The 18036-nt window shown below is 41.9% G+C and overlaps 1 long non-coding RNA gene across 2 annotated transcripts in view; it reads right to left on the reverse strand.

Annotated features, from left to right (window-relative positions):
* LOC110533673 (uncharacterized) overlaps positions 1–17679 on the reverse strand; it is a 31330-nt gene extending 13651 nt beyond the window's left edge. Inside the window, exons 1-3 of one of the 2 annotated variants that reach the window (XR_016483658.1) lie at positions 16786–17679; positions 15976–16029; positions 13439–13680 (exon numbers count right to left, since the gene is read on the reverse strand). This is a non-coding gene — a long non-coding RNA (uncharacterized LOC110533673). Of the gene's footprint in view, positions 1–13438; positions 13681–15975; positions 16030–16785 lie in introns of those variants that run through there. The other variant, XR_016483657.1, reaches the window with a different exon arrangement.
* Between the last annotated feature and the right edge of the window lie 357 nt (positions 17680–18036).

Here is an 18036-nt window from a genome sequence, read left to right on the forward strand (position 1 = left end):
GGAGGAGGACGCCCTGTAGTGGCTCATGCTGTTACACTAGAGACACAAACATACTGACACACAACTCAGAGTACATATCCAACACAGACATGTTGACACACAACTCAGAGTACATATCCAACACAGACATGTTGACACACAACTCAGAGTACATATCCAACACAGACATGTTGACACAACTCAGTGTACATATGCAACACAGAGATGTTGACACACAACTCAGAGTAGATATCCAACACAGACATGTTGACACAACTCAGTGTACATATGCAACACAGAGATGTTGACACACAACACAGACACAGTCGTAGACAAAACATAAACAACAAGCAAACTGACACAAATAACATACCAGAGACAGACACTGTCACAGTCCCCCTACACACAACATATAGGCACAGAAAGACAGAGTGCAAACAGAATGACACAGACACCAACACTGAACACAGACACAATCAAAAACACTGACACTTTCACAATATTGTGACCGAAGCATTGAAGTGTGCACACAGACAGACGAAGCAGTCCAACAGCACTGTATTTCACCAGTCAGACCAGACAAAGAATAGCATAACAGCTTAAAAGTGCTAAATGACACACAAATCACAGGGCAGGGCTGTTTGTGAGATTTTCTGCTTGGACAGGTTTTCGGAGTGAAGTGGCTAAACCTAACCTGAAGTATTCTATCTAGTTTCTCTCTTTCTAGCAGCATGTCTATCTATCCCCTTAAGATTTCATACAACCTCCACACTACAGCACTGCAGTTAACAAAGCAGAACCTTTAGCAAAACCATCCCATCAGTTAAAGACATACTGACATAGGCTGACTACTTCTTTATGTCCAGCTCCTGCTATACACAGCCTTCGAGATTCACTGTCCTCCTGCACCACCAAGGTAGAATAAATACCACAGACCTTACTCATCTTACACATTTAAGGATAAGATGATGAATGAAATGACCTTTATTTAAGTTGAGGTTATTTAAATACAGTCTGTCATCGCTTGCTAGAATACAATGAACACTAAAGTGTTGTTATGAGGCACAGCAAATGGAACTAAGTCATAAGACAGAGCAAAACAAAGAAAACAGACGATGGGTTATTTTTTTCTCTATCTGAGTGAGATCTGACCTTGACGGCTTGTCCTAATCTCAGAGCCCCTGACCTATCACCCTCAACACCCCAGATGGATTAGGGTCGCGACCCCGTGCGACAGAGAAGGGGGACTGCAAATTTTATCATTGATTGATTATGTGCTAGCCTTTAGGGGCCCTAAGCGAGATTTGGATGGGGGGCTTCCCCACCAAGAGGGCAAAAATTTTTAGTGGCCCCCCTCTTGGAGAGAAAAATGAAAATGTAAATGTTTTTTCCTGCAATTCTACACAGTTTGCCATGGGGAAGAAATAATATGTTGCAATTTTATAACACAAAAATACAATTCTACTTATTTTAGCATGGGGCAGAGATACATTTGAGCTGTTTTAAAGCAAATTTCCTGAAATTCTACTCATTTTGTCATGGGGTGGAGAGATTTTTTTTCAGTTTTAAAGCTCCCTGCACCTTACAATGCTACACATTTGGCTATGACTTATGCCATGTTGATGATACCTGAGTGAGAGTGACTAACAAAATCAATGTGGGCCCCCTGGAGGTCAGGGCCACTGGGCACGTGCCCTATGTGCCTTGTCGGTATTTGGCCATGATGACTAGATAACTGGCTAGACTAACTTACCAATCTAAACATTGTTAGCTGACATGGCTAATTAAGTGACTGTCAGTGAGTGACATATAACAATATAAAAACTGCTGATGCACAACCACATTTTGAAATTGCACCTTGTGTATTATACTATTATAACTTTCAACAGTAAGAGTTTCAAATTGTATTGATGTATTTTTGTCGGCGACCGCTTATGTAACTTATGCCTGGAGCCCTGAATTCACACTGCGAAACCCCCAAGTCTCGGCTTTGCTGCAATGCAGAGATCCTTCAGATAAATCACTCTGGCGGTCCACACACAGAAATGTGTATTTTAGCTCAAAACAACATCAAGACCTAGAACGCCAACAGTTTAAAAAATATATTGTATTATTACATTATCTTCCTCTTGAAATTTGAAGGAGTAGGCAACAAAGAGGAACAAACAGGTAGGCTGTAGTTTTATCTGAATTGGGTTGGGGGGAATGCGCAGCATGTGGCGTCAATTAGCCTAGCTAGCTATAGTCTGCTCGCTCCCATCTCTCTCGGCCCGTTCTGCAGCTGTAACAATAAAGTGCCAGTCTGTACCTCGTGCAGCAGTGCTCAGGTTAAAAATGTAAGTAAAAAAAATAATAAACACATGTATTTCTAATATCTGAATATCCTACCAAAATTCATGATACTATTCCGAATAGTAAAATTATTTCAAACCCCCATCCCTAGTTATTGTGTATGAGAGAGGGGAGGTGGGAGCGAGGGAGAGAGGAAAGGGAGAGGAGGCGGCAGTCTGTACAACAGGACTGGTGATCAATCAGCTCCATTACAGCAGTGTCACTGCAATGTCTGGAGCTACCACCGCCCCGCCACACACACACACACACACACACACACACACACACACACACACACACACACACACACACACACACACACACACACACACACACACACACACACACACACACACACACACACACACACACACACACACACACACACACACACACACACACACACACACAATCCGTGAGACACTCCCATCAATGCAGAGCTACCCCCAACACGCGCACATGACTAGACGACACGCATTGACCCTCCTCTCCTCCCCCCACTTCTCCTCCTCTATACTCCCACCCTCTCCATTTCTCTAGGCTAGACTGTGTAGCAAATCTTGGAATACCACAGTTGGTCGTGGTATTCGTGGAAACAGAACATGTGTACAATGTCATAAACATTAATGACCCTTGTATCCAGTAAAAATCTAAAGGAAGAAGGAATGTAAGTATCAGGAAGGTAGAGTAAGTATATCTCCTCAAACCTCTATGATGCACTACTAACATAAAAGAGAACGTTGTCATGACAGAAGTATTATGATTTACACCCCAGAAATACTGTAGTCTCAAAGAACACAAAAAAACTAACAGGAAGGCAGTGCACACAATGACTTGAGAACCAATATAAACTATCAAAACGGTATTACACCACGTCCACCCATTTAACGGTAAGCCTGAATTCAGATAACAGTGTCTTACAAAGCGGCAGGCGAGTGTCAATCAGACAGGTATCCAAACAAAGGACGCCTAGCATACAGACAGACATACAGGCAGACATACAGACAGGCAGACATACAGGCAGACATACAGGCAGACAAGCAGGCAGACAAGCAGGCAGACAAGCAGGCAGACAAGCAGGCAGACAGACAGCACCATTAGTGGCGAGCAGGTAACTGAAGGAACAGGGATGCGTGTGTGGGGGAAGGGGGGCCCAGCCAGCGGGACATTAATGACGATCATGTCTTGTCACACTAGCTGACGGACGGACGGACGGAGGGGGGATTGGTGGGGCCAGTCAGCGGACCCTGCCCTTGCCCTTCTCGATCAATACCATTGATCTGTCCCAGGGGTCAAGGGGCAAGAGCGTATCGATAGGGGAGAGTGGCTGATGCAGCAGTAGACCGAGAGGAAAGGGGGAGGGGGGGCTGACTGATTCCAGACAGATCAATGGGACACCCGTCTGCCATGGATGTGTTATGGTTATTCATTTGCCACTAAACGGATCACATTAAGGGGATATCTCGCCTTGGGGAAAAATACTAGCAGCATTGCAGAGACTTCACCAAATCACAAGCTGCTGCTGTATGAACGGGGGGGTTTGTAGCTGGCTAGTAGCTGCCTGTCTGGCTAGTAACAACAGTGTCAGGCTACAATCCTTCATGTTTTCATTTTATCAAGGTCTCTATAGTGTTTACTGAGGGCAGGACCAGCAGACAAATGACCTTGTTAAAAGGGCTCTCACTCAGTCAAAAGCATGAATCAGCGTTACATGTATGTACACTGAACAAAAATATAAATGCAACATGCAAAGTCTTGGTCCCATGGTTCATGAGCTGAAATAAAAAATCCCAGAAATTGTCCACACCCCAAAAAAGTTTATAGTGAGCATTTCTCCTTTGCCAAGATAATCCATCCACCTGAAATGTGTGGCATATCAAGAAGCTGATTAAACAGCATGGTCTTACACAGGTGCACCTTGTGCTGGGGACAATAAACGGACACTCTAAAATGTGCAGTTTTGTCAAACAACACAATGCCACAGATGTCTCAAGTTTTGAGGGAGTGTGCAATTGGCATGCTAACTGCAGCAATGTCCACAAGAGCTGTTGCCAGAGAATTTCATTTTCATTTATCTACCATAAGCCGCCTCCAATGTTGTTTTAGAGAATTTGGCAGTATGTCCAACCGTCCTCATAGACACAGACAGACACAGTATGGCATCGAGTGCCCCAAGGTGGCGGTGGGGTTATGGTATGGGCAGGTATAAGCTACTGTCAATGAACACAATTGGATTTTATCGATGGCAATTTGAATTCACAGAGATACCATGACGAGATCCTGAGGCCCATTGTCGTGCCATTCATCCACGCCATCACCTCATGTTTTAGCATGATAATGCACGACCCCATATTGCAAGGATCACAATTCATGGACGCTGAAAATGTCCCAGTTCTTCCTTGGCCTGCATACTCACCAGACATGTCACCCATTGAGCATGTTTGGGATGCTCTGGATCGACAGCGTGTTCCAGTTCCTGCCAATATTCAGCAACTTCGCACAGCCATTGAAGAGGAGTGGGACAACATTCCACAAGCCACAATCAACAGCCTGATCAACTCTATGCGAAAGAGATGTGTCGCGCTGCATTAGACAAATGGTGGTCACACCAGATACTGACTGGTTTTCTGATCGATCCCTACTTTTTTTTAAAAAGGTAGCTGTGACCAACAGATGCATATCTGTATTTCTAGTCATGTGAAATTCATAGATGAGGGCCTAATTAATTTATTTCAATTGAATGATTTCCAGTGGTGGAAAAAGTACCCAATTGTCATACTTGAGTAAAAGTAAAGATACCTCAATGGAAAATGACTCACGTAAAAGTGAAAGTCACCCAGTAAAATACTACTTGAGTAAAAGTCTAAAAGTAGGGGGCCTCCCGAGTGGCGCAGCGGACTAAGGTACTGCATCACAGTGCTAGAGGCGTCACTACAGATGCAGGTTTAATCCCGGGCTGTGTCGCAGCCGGCCGCGACCAGGAGGCCCTTCAGGAGGGGCACAATTGGCCCAGCGTCGTCCGGATTAGGGGAGGGTTTGAACGACTGAGATGTACTTGTCCCATCTCGCTCTAGCAACCTTGTGGCGACTGGGCGCATGCACACTGACTTCATCGTCAGCTGTACAGTGTTTCAGAGGACACATGGCTCTCGACCTTTGCCTCTCCTGAGTCCCTACGGGAGTTGCAGAGATGGGACAAGATTATAGCTACCAATTGGGGAGAAAAATAGGTAAAAAATGAATATAATATATATTTTTTAAGTATTTGGCTTTAAATATACTTAGGTATCAAAAGTAAATGTAATTGCTAAAATTTACTTAAGCATCAATAGTAAAAGTATAAATAATTTCAAATTCCTTATATTATTATACCCCAGGTCATCTTTTTTAGCCACTTTAAACAATGCTACCTTATATAATGTTACTTATCCTACATTATTCATCTCATATGCATACGTATATACTGTACTCTATATCATCGACTGCATCCTTATGTAATACATGTATCACTAGCCACTTTAACTATGCCACTCTGTTTACATACTCACCTCATGTATATACTGTACTCGATACCATCTACTGTATCCTGCCTATGCTGCTCTGTACCATCACTCATTCATATATCCTTATGTACATATTCTTTATCCCCTTACACTGTGTATAAGACAGTAGTTTTGGTATTGTTAGTTAGATTACATGTTGGTTATTACTGCATTGTCGGAACTAGAAGCACAAGCATTTCGCTACACTCGCATTAACATCTGCTAACCATGTGTATGTGACAAATAAATTTGATTTGATTTGATATTAAGCAAACCAGACGGCACCATTTTCTAGTAAAAAAAAAAAATTGTACTGATCGGGGGCACACTGCAACACTCAAACATTTACCTTAAATTACATTTTGAGCAAAAAGGTAAACTCAGCTGCATCATTCATTGAATCAGAGAGCTCATTCATCACAAAACCCACTGATTTTGCCAATTATTTTAATGATTTTTTCATTGGCAAGATTAGCAAATTTAGGCATGACATGCCAGCAACAAACGCTGACACTACACATCCAAGTATAACTGATCAAATTATGAACGACAAGCATTGTAATTTTGAAATCCGTAAAGTGAGTGGTGAGTGAGTGGAAGAGGTGAAACAATTATTGTTGTCTATCAACAATGACAAGCCACCGGGGTCTGACAACTTGGATGGAAAATTACTGAGGATAATAGCAGATGATATTGCCACTCCTATTTGCCACATCTTTAATTTAAGCCTATTAGAAAGTATGCCCCTCAGGCCTGGAGGGAAGCTAAATTAATTCCGCTACCCAAGAACAGTAAAACCCCATTTACTGGCTCAAATAGCCGATCAATCAGCCCTTTACCAAGCCTTAGCAAACTTTTGGTAAAAGTTGTGTTTGACCAGATACAATCCTATTTTTACTGTAAACAAATTGACAACAGACTTTCAGCACACTTATAGAAAGGACATTCAACAAGCACAGCACTGACACAAATGACTGATGATTCACGAGAAAAAGATTGTGGAAGCTGTTTCGTTAGACTTCAGTGCGGCTTTTGACATTATCGATCATAGTCTACTGATGGAAAAATTACTACTATATTATGGATACCCCCTACTATATTATGGATAAAGAGTTACCTGTCTAACATAACATAGAGGGTGTTCTTTAATGGAAGCCTCTCCAACATAATCCAGGTAGAATCAGGAATTCCCCAGGGCAGCTGTCCAGGTCCCTTACTTTTTTCAATCTTTACTAATGACATGACACTGGCTTTGAGTCAAACCAGCTTGTCTATGTATGCGGATGACTCAACACTACACACATCAGCCACTACAGCAAGTGAAATCACTGCAACACTTAACAAAAAGCAGCAGTTAGTTTCAGAATTGGTGGCAAGGAATAAATTAGTCCTAAATATTTCAAAAAATAAATTAGTTGTATTTGGGACACATCATTCACTAAACCCTAAACCTAAACTAAATTGTGTTATAAATAATGTGGAAATTGAGCATGTTGAGCTGACTAAACTGCTTGGAGTAACCCTGGATTATAAACTGTCATGTTGATACAAAGGTAGCTAAAATGGGGAGCAGTCTGTCCATAATAAATCGCTACTCTGCCCTTTTAACACTATCAACAAGGCACGACCTACAGGACCTAATTTTGTAGCACCTGGACAACTATTCAGTCGTGTGGTCAGGTGCCACCGATGGACCTCAGAAAATTACAATTGGCTCAAAACAGGGCAGCATGGCTGGCTCTTAAATGTACACGGAGAGCTAACATTAAAAATATGCATGTAAATCTCTCATGGCTCAAAGTGGAGGAGAGATTGACTTCATCACTACTTGTTTTTGTAAGAAGTGTTGACATGCTGAATGCACCCGAGGTGTCTGTTTCAACTGGTGTAAAAAAGTACCCAATTTTTCATACAAAATAAAGGTACTTTAATAGAAAATGACTCAACTAAAAGTGAAAGTCATCCAGTAAAATACTTGAGTAAAAGTCAAAGTATTTGCTTTAAATATAATTAAGTATCAAAAGTAAATGTAATTGCTAAAATATACTTAAGTGTCAAAAGTAAAAGTATAAATAATTTCAAATTCCTTATTAAGCATATTATTATTTATATCTAAAAATAAAAATACAGATAGCCAGGGGCACACTCCAACACTCAGACATAATTTACAAATGAAGCATGTGTTTAGTGAGTCTTCCAGATCAGAGGCAGTAAGGATGACCAGGTTGGTTCTCTTGATAAGTGCATGAATTAGACCATTTCCTGTCCTGCTATGCATTCAAAATGTGACGAGTACTTTTGGGTGTCAGGGAAAATGTATGGAGTAAAAAGTACATTATTGTCTTTAGGAATGTAGTGAAGTAAAAGTTGTCAAAAATATAGTACAGATACCCCAAAAAACGACTTAAGTAGTACTTTCAAGAATTTTTTACTTAAGTACTTTACACCACTATTTAAACTACTAACACACAGCTCGGACACCCATGCATACCTCACAAGACAAGCCAACAAAGGTCTCTTCACAATCCCCAAATCAAGAACAGACTATGGGAGGCGCAGTGTATTACATAGTGCCATGGCTACAGTACATGGAACTCTATTCCACATTAGGTAACTGATGCAAGCAGTAGAATCAGATTTTAAAACCAGATAAAAATACACCTTATGGAACAGCGGGGACTGTGAAGAGACATGGATTTTGTATTGTAGATATGTGATAGTAGAGTAGTGGCTTGTGGGAACTGGTGTTAGGTTGTTATGGGGTTTGTCATGTCATATTTTAAATTGTATAATTGCTTTAATGTTGCTGGACCCCAGGGGCAGCAGCTAATAAGGATCCTTAATAAATACAAAGGAAGCATTTGTGTTTAGTGAGTCTGCCAGATCAGAGGCAGTAGGAATAACCAGGGATTTTCTCTTGATAAGTGCGTGAATTGGACCATTTTCCTGTCCTGCTAAGCATTCCAAAAGTAATGAGTTCTTTTTGATGTCAGGTAAAATGTATGGAGTAAAAAGTACATTATTTTATTTAGGAATGTAGTGAAGTAAAAGTACAAGTTGTCAAAAATATAAATAGTAAAGTAGAGTACAGATACTCAAAAAAAGACTTAAGTAGTACTTTAAAGTATTTTTACTTAAGTACAACTGCTGATTTCCTTATATGAACTGTAACTCAGTAAAGTCTTTGAAATTGCTGCATGCTGCGTTTACATTTTTATTCAGTATATGTGTATGGGGATTATGTCCAACAATAACTAACTGAAAATACCTTCAATATACTTATTACAATAGGGTTTATTTTTTTTGTGTACATGTAGAGGCTAAAAAAACACTTAAAAAATGTTAAAATAGTCAACTATTCTACAACTATGAGATCAAGAGGTCAACAATGCTTTTGCTAATGCAGCTGGTCCTGGAGAGATTGTGATATTCATCTATTTCCTTCCTGTGTACAGAAGAAAAACAATTATGTAAAATTGTAAGTAATGATAAGTTGCATTTCATAATCAGACAATTACATGCCTAATCCCCCATATAATTTGGTTTGAAAACATTCCATTGTTACAATTTAACCTGCCATGACACAATTTCACCTGGCATGACATTTATGTAAATAAATGCTACCTAGCATGACCTGGAATGCAGGATATATCCTGAAGTAAAACTTCAGTAAAATAATTTAAATTACCTATTTTAGAGCTCTCTGTCAGTGTGCTTTTCTGTTCAGCAGGCCTTGATTGGTTTGTGCAGTGAAAATAGAACCTCTCCTCCCCCACCGTCTCACCTCCCCCGCCGTCTCACCTCCCCCACCATCTCACCTCCCCCAGTCTCTCCTCCCCCAGTCTCTCCTCCCCCACCGTCTCACCTCCCCTCTCCTATATAATCCCATCATTTATTTGTCCAACCATCCCATAAATGGAAGCACAGCTGGAACCAATGACTCCTAGCCCTGCCTGGCCACTGGGCCAGTTGGAGCAGGGAGTGCTGAGGCAGCAGGTCCCCTTCGCCTCAGCCTCGCTTGCTAGCTACATCTGGATGACCATTCAGTTCAGAGGTGAGGAAAGAGGGGGAAAATAGAGCTCTTAAAATAAACTCTGTGCTCCGGCACAATGCAGTTTGGCTCCTCTAGTCTGTTCAATAACTATGGAGGGCTGAGAAGGAACAGGATGAACCCAACCAAGGCTATTTGCATACCTGGCTGTAAATGGCAAAACATATATTTGTATAATACATACTACCACATCATTTAATTTGTTTCCTAAAAACTCAAGAGATGTATCACCAAAAAAGTGATCTAGAAATTTACACTGGAATTAAGAGTATATATTTCATATTGGTACTCCTCCAGAAATTCAGACATGGTTAATTAAATGTTCTTTACATCATTCAGAACCTTAACCAATATCCTTTCACTCAGTCTGACCCCAGAGCCCCAGAGGGCCAGACAGACTGAGTGACTGAGGTGTACCACTATAGTTGTTGTTTTGACAGAGCAGAGCAGTCACCACAGAGGTCCGCTAAGAGGCCCCATACAGATAAAATGCCATACCTTCTGGTGTTTCCAGGGTTTTAGCAGGATCAGGCTAAACATATATGTTTTGCCAACCTGTTGGCATTGTGAGCCATCTGAGGCTTGTTGTTGAGCCTACATGGAGAGCAGAGGAGACCGGTGTGAAGAGTTATAGAAGGAAGGGCTCATTGGAATGGGTGGAATTAAATTAATGGAACGGAGTCAAATGTGGTTTCTATACGTTTGATTCCGTTCCATTAATTCCATTTCAGCCATTACAATGAGCCTGTCTTCCTATAGACCTCTCACGCTCTGCCATTGAACACCCATTAATAACACTCTGAGTTCGTTTGGCCCCTAATTAACAGGTGCTAAGTCCCTTTCACTGGGCGGTCCGTGTTGATAAGAGGCTCCACCAGCTGAGAGAGGCTGTGCTCTCTGAGGTAATGCTGCAGAGTTGTGGTGGTGGGTGGAGCAGGGCGCTCCTAGCAACTGGCAATGTCTGTCAAGCTATGGCCCTATGGGTTTAGTAGTGTGTTTGAAAAGCTTCTGGTCTTTTCCAAGACATCTTGGTCAAAACATCTTTGTCTCGTTGTAGTGATATCAGGTATTGGAATATAGTCGTGAATAGCAACCAAAAGTATGAACAAAGCTGCCATTGCAGGTTTGAGAACTAAGGTTGAATTGGAGGGACAATCTGACGCCCATATCCACTCTAGACTGAAGAGACTGCTTTCCAACCACTGACAGTGTAAAGTGAAAGAGACAATAGTATCATAACAGTGGTGTATTTACTCAAGACCCTGTATGAGAGGTTTACATTACAGTATCAGCCATCAACAAAGTCAGAAAAAACTGACATGGTGCTCTGACAAAGAGAGGAATTACAGCAACACCCTCTCGCTTTCAGTATATTTCAAATTCAGTTTGAATTTGTAATAATCTGTAGACTGATAAAACTGATCCACATATGCATTTTGTTCTCCTTTGTGTTGATCCAACTCTTACAAGCTGTGCCCCACTGCCAGAGAGAGAGAGAGAGAGACAGAGCCCCTGATTTTAGTAGACAAACCGACTGTGGTAAATAAAGACTTCAGCCCAAGCTGGGCTGGAGCAGGTTTAAACCCCAGATCAGACCAGACATCACTACTGCACCCCGTCGCATAAGTGCCCATAGATCATAACTAAGGATTGGTGCACGGAAACAAACTGTTCCAATGCTGGACAGTTTTAACATTACAGCAGTCTGTATGTCTGCTGAAGCAATTTGGGGAACGGCCTTGCTTCCAGCAGGTACAGTAGGTAGGTAGGTGAGATAATCAAGCCACTAAACCCCTTAAGAAAGGCACTAAACCTGGCAACTATATTCCACAGCACAAATGGATACATAGTAAAATCTGATGGTGATGTCTGATGTTTTCTGAAACAAAAGAATCAGCTAAACAGAGACTCTCAGATTTATGATGATTATTACATTTCATACTTGATGTTTACATCCAACCATCTGGGCATCATAAAATGTGGCTGTGATTCAGTGCTCAACTCACAGGAGAATGGTTGTCAAGGCCCTTGCCTGCACCATAGAGAGTGTTGCCTGCCCTGCACTGGAGAGAGTGTTGCCTGACCTGCACTGGAGAGAGTGTTGCCTTTCCAACAAGTCAGCTTGTTAAATTTCTGCCCTGCTAGAGCTGCCCCGGTCAACTGTAAGTGCTGTTATTGTGAAGTGGAAACGTCTAGGAGCAACAACGGCTCAGCCACAAAGTGGTAGGCCACACAAGCTCACAGAACGGGACTTTCGAGTGCTGTCCTCATCTGTCCTCGGTTGCAACACTCACTACCGAGTTCCAAACTGCCTCTGGAAGCAACGTCAGCACAAGAACTGTTCGTCGGTAGCTTCATGAAATGGGTTTCCATGGTCACGCATCCACACACAAGCCCAAGATCACCATGCGCAATGCCAAGCGTTGGCTGGAGTGGTGTAAAGCTTGCAGCCATTGCATTCTCTGGAGTGATGAATCATGCTCCTCATCTGTGAGTCAGTCTGACGGAAGAATCTGGGTTTGGCGGATGCCAGAAGAAGACTACCTGCCCTAATGTATAGCGCTAACTGTAAAGTTTGGTGGAGGAGGAATAATTGTCTGGGGCTGTTTTTCATGATTAGGGCTAGGCCCCTTAATTCCGGTGAAGGGAAATCTTAACATTACAGCATACAATGACATTCTAGACAATTTGCTACTTCCAACTTTGTGGTAACAGTTGGGGGGAAGGCCCTTTCCTGTTTCAGCATGACAATGCCCCAGTGCACAAAGCAAGGTCAATACAGAAATGGCTTGTTGAGATCGGTGTGGAAGAACGTGACTGGCCTGCACAAAGCCCTGACCTTAACTCCATGGAACACCTTTGGGATGAATTGGAACACCAACTGCGAGCCAGGCTTAATCGTCCAACATCAGTGCCCAACCTCACAAATGCTCTTGTGGCTAAATGGAAGCAAGTCCCCGCAGCCATGTTTCATCATCTAGTGGAAAGCCTTCCCAGACGAGTGAAGGCTGTTATAGCAGCAAAGGGGGGACCAACTCCATATTAATGCCCATGATTTTGGAAAGAAATGTTTGACGAGCAGGTGTCCACATACTTTTGGTCATGTAGTGTGGAATTGTCTACCGTTTGCCACCCGAGATTAATTAGCACCTCTGAACAGTGTCGTCAGTCAATCTTTTTTTGTGTTTTCACAGCAAAGACCTTGTAGTCGTCAGCCACAAACCCTGTTAAAATACTCCAAATCAGAAGGTGGCAGTAGTGTTGTTTGGCAATTACAAAATGTACCAAGGTACAACTATGGTACTTTCCCTTATACCATGGTATAGTTTGAATCATGGAAATGTACCATGGTTTTAGCTTTGAAGTATGATGGTACACCTAAAAAATACCATGGTATTACCTCAAAAATGATCATATGGTACCATCTCTATTAATTGTGCATTACCATAGTACAATGGCAGTACAATGCATTAAATAAATAAACCCCCCAAGGTCAAAAGAGGTTGGTTGGTATTATATTGATTAATTGACATACCAGTATGGGAAAGTTTCTGATAAATTCAGAAGCAACTTGAAGGCCAGCATCCCGGAGTCGCCTCTTCACTGTTGACGTTGAGACTGGTGTTTTCGGGTACTATTTAATGAAGCTGCCAGTTGAGGACTTGTGAGGTGTCTGTTTCTCAAACTAGACACTAATGTACTTATCCTCTTGCTCAGTTGTGCACCGGGGCCTCCCACTCCTCTTTCTATTCTGGTTTAGAGCCAGTTTGCTCTGTTCTGTGAAAGGAGTAGTACACAGCTTTGAAGGTTTCTTGGCAATTTCTCTCATGGAACAGCTCACATTTCTCAGAACAAGAATAGACTGACGAGTTTCAGAAGAAAGTGCTTTGTTTCTGGCTATTTTGAATCTGTAATCGAACCCACAAATGCTGATGCTCCAGATACTCAACTAGTCTAGGGAAGGCCAGTTTTATTGCTTCATCAATCAGAACAACAGTTTTCAGCTGTGCTAACATAATTGCAAAAGGGTTTTCTAATGATCAGTTAGCCTTTTAAAATGCTAAACTTGGATTAGCTAACACAACGTGCCATTGGAACCCAGGAGTGATGGTTGCTGATAATGGGCCTCTGTACTCCTCCGTACGCCTCAAGCTACAATAGTCATTTATAACATTAAAAAATGTCTACACTGTATTTCTGATCAATTTGATGTTGTTTTAATGGACAAAAAATTTGATTTTCTTTAAAAAACAAGGACATTTCTAAGTGACCCCAAACTTTTGAACGGTAGTGTATATGGTAGCCTAATCTTTGTCATGTTGTAATAATTTACAGTATTTATAGTCAATGGGTGTTGTGCCTGTTTCGGACCACAGAGAGAGCCGCTCGCTCTAGTGGTTGGCTTCACGCGCTCTCACTCTACAGTGGGTCTCGCGCTAGCCTGCCCAGTCAGTGTCAGGAAAATGAGAGCAAACTGAAAACTGAAGAGAAAAGCACCAGATAAACAAAATATTTTAAACGTTATCATCAAGTTAAACTGAGTGTAATAATATAAACTGTTGTTATATTTTTTATGGGGTTTTCATAGTTTAATTCATAAAAGTCTGTTAGCATAGAAGCTAACGTCGGCTATAGTTAGCTCCAGTCAAGCTAGCCTGTTGTAGTCATAGCGACAGGATCAACAAACGTTCTTACAGAGTGTAAACAAATGCACACTTAAATTAAAATAGTGCACAGAGAAAAAAACATTGACGGTGAGATTTTGACATCATGGCCCTCAAAAATAGTTGGCTGATGTAAACCAAGCCAAGCTATGCTTTGAAAGACATGATGAGGGTCATCTTTTTGCTTGATGTCATGAGTGTACTCCAAGGAAAGCTAGAAGGTTGTACCGTTAACTCCCAGGGTGTCATTCTAAACCATACAACCTACTACCTCAACCCGGATGCACACATTTTCAGTAGGCCTTCTTCTTGTCTTGTCCACTATTTGCAAGCCAAGAACACTATCTTCTGATTTGTACTGTAGGTTGCTTCCATTACCATCAAAAGGTTGGAATAAGCTATCAAATCAAACAACACTGAAACATTATGGTTCAGGCTTTGTTATAATAATCAGAATGTTCTATTCTGCCTCACAAACAATGTATTGGAGCTCCTAAACACCACAGGACAGGAAATATCCATTACTAGTCATTTTACAAATAAAGGGCATCAAAGTTGCCATTTAAAAAATTATGTTGTTCACACCACAATGACAGAGACCCACAGAGAGGAGCTTGTGAAGTCAGATTCGCCACAAGATCGGATCTACGGGTTTGTGCCAAGTGGTTAGTTGGAAAGTATCAAAATAAACATGTCAAATTACACTGAACAATATGTTACACTATGCCACAAACCTGGGGCCCAACTCTGTTAATATGTCACTTTATGTAAGTGGAGAAGTCAATTGTACCATGCATGCAACAGGCTGTCAAATCAAAAATAATGTCAGTCATAGGTTGATGTCCACAAATACATCCATAATGTCATCCTTACACTATCCTAATCAACAATACAGCGAGGACAATAAACCACACAATAAAACCCTGTTCCATCTAAATCACAGAGTGGATCAATTCTGCTACATGTGTTGAATCGTATAAGGATCTGAAGTGTTTTGAGCTAAGCAACGGGATGTTGGCTACAAAATAGGAATTGAAAAAGAACAGCACAATAGAAAGAGCCAGACGAAAACTGCAGGGCAGAATCTCCCACATATGATCTGAAAATATACCGTACCTGTCAAACTAAGTCAGATCAAACCAAATACAGCTACAAAACCTAAATAACTACAGATGTATTGCTTGAATGTACAGGTGAGACTGCAAAGGCAAAGAATGTCTCCATAGCTTTTTGTCTGGCCTATAGACATGGCACCAAGAGCGCAAGCTGAGGAGAGGAATACAACACAATGTCTGTGCCAAATCCAAGGTCCACAATTCAAGAAACAGCCATTGGCTTTTGGTAATTCAGGATACAAACAATAGCACAATGTACTGTAGAGGGTAACTTATTTCTGAAGGTAACTTACCTTGTTGATCGTGTGCCTTTCAGGGTAAGGAGTCACCCATGGTCATTTCTCACTCTGAAAACACAAAGAAAGTAACAACATTAATTGGCTTGTTCAAAACCAGCAGTTCCACACCCTACTGCACACTTTCATGGTTCCTAAATCAATAGCAATAGTACAATATAAACAAATTATTATCTTTAAACACACAATATTTCAGACTGAAAATAAATGTGTTGGTGAATAATAAAGCAAAGAAAGAAAAAGACGAAGAGAGAACGGCTTCACAAAAACCCTGATAGTACCGGCAATTGTATTGCAATAGTATTCTGTCCATTCTAAAGCAGATTCCATTTACAGTTGCAGCCGCTCATAAGCATCACATGCTTCAGCAGTTCCCTCTAGATAGGAAATGTGCATGGAAGTCCATTTTTCAGTGAGAATAAAAATGTTGTGGAGAAGATCTCTCCCCGTCTATTCTCTTCCCACAGAGACACATGCAGGGGCAGTCCTCCTCTTCTCCTGGCCAGCATGCAGCACTGAGGCTGTGGCGAGAGGAGAGGATAGGTTAGCCCAACTTATCACAGACAGCAACAGCAATTTAGAAAATCGTGGCAAGGAGCTGTATAAATCTGCCCGGGTGAGCGAGATGCCATGGCAAATGGGATGCCAGTGTAATGGAGCATGCCACGGTCAGCTAGCATTAACGGTGCCAACTACATCGTTCCCCAACACATCAGAATATTCCTGGCTGTGGTTGCATGGCCGCAGTGCGACAAAGCCAGGTATGGAATGGGACAGTGCAAATGTGCCAGCACCAGTGCCACTTACCCAGATCTCTACTAACCATTTGACATTCATCATCTCTACTTGATTTGGATTGTTCAGACCTCTCTTTTGTACCCAGCCGGAGACAGACAGATAGGAAGCAGGATTTATCAGGAATCAAAAAGCTATGAGACATGGGTGCCATGCAAAAAAAAATATTTAAAAATACTAAAGTTGAGTTGTGTTATTGTGCCCAGCTCCATTGGCAAGTCGGGTTCATTTCAGCTCCACACCGTCCGCCATTTTCTCAGCAAACACAAGAATGAAAGAAAGCCCCAAAAAGAAAGAATAAAAACCCTTTGCTGGCATCGCATTCCAAGTTTCCCCCTTCACTCCCTCTCTCGTTCTCTCCCTCCTGGCACCATAACAAAACCTTGGCCGAGGAGGTCACATGATTTCCTACCAGAAAGCCACAGCATTCCCATAAAGCATTCTACTGACATTGTTAAGACATCTTTTGTCTAAATCAAAACCTTAGCCAGCCCAGCCTGCCCGAATATTTGGCACATTCAAGGGGGCAGGGAGTGCAGAGGGAAGGGGTGGCGTTAGGAGTCATGGCAACCCCTACCTGGCAGGCTGCCCATCATCTCAAGGTGGAGAGTAGCCGCGGCTAATGTGCTGTCGAACAGGAATGCCTGGAGCCTTCCAAAGTCAATTTGATGTTCATGGTGGGAGCTTTCAATTCGCCTCATATACCAGTTCCCTTTTTAATAGAATAAATGAAAAGAGCTCTACAGATTACATCTTCTGCCCATTGAGCACGCGTAAACACACACTGCTTGGAATATACAGTATCTACCAGCATTCACATTCATCTATAATACTCGGTCTTCTCTGCTGGTCTGTGTAACTGGACATCAAAAACAGTGTGCAATGTTTCTCCTGTCTTCTGCTCTCTCACAAATTCACAGTGAGGCCCTGGTACAGTAGGAAAACACACACACACACACACACACACACACACACACACACACACTTTGGCCACGAGACCCTCTTACGCACAGTAGAAGTACACACAACCACAGGAGTCACGCGGTCCAAGGCAATAACTCACACATATAACATGGCCCTCTGGCTCACATAGAGCCAGCAATACACCATGGAGGAGCTCTAATTTATGCCCAAAAGCCTATTTTACATGTTTCCCCCACATAATATAGCCTTCAATCAAAAGTGTTGAGAATCTGCCAAGCTTCCCTACCTATGGTAAGGATTAAAAAACACATACGCTGAGAGCCTGAGACTGTCTGGGAT

The sequence above is a fragment of the Oncorhynchus mykiss genome, chromosome 10 (genome assembly GCF_057628025.1).
Source record: "Oncorhynchus mykiss isolate SJ-2025 chromosome 10, ASM5762802v1, whole genome shotgun sequence".
Lineage (NCBI taxonomy): Eukaryota > Metazoa > Chordata > Actinopteri > Salmoniformes > Salmonidae > Oncorhynchus > Oncorhynchus mykiss.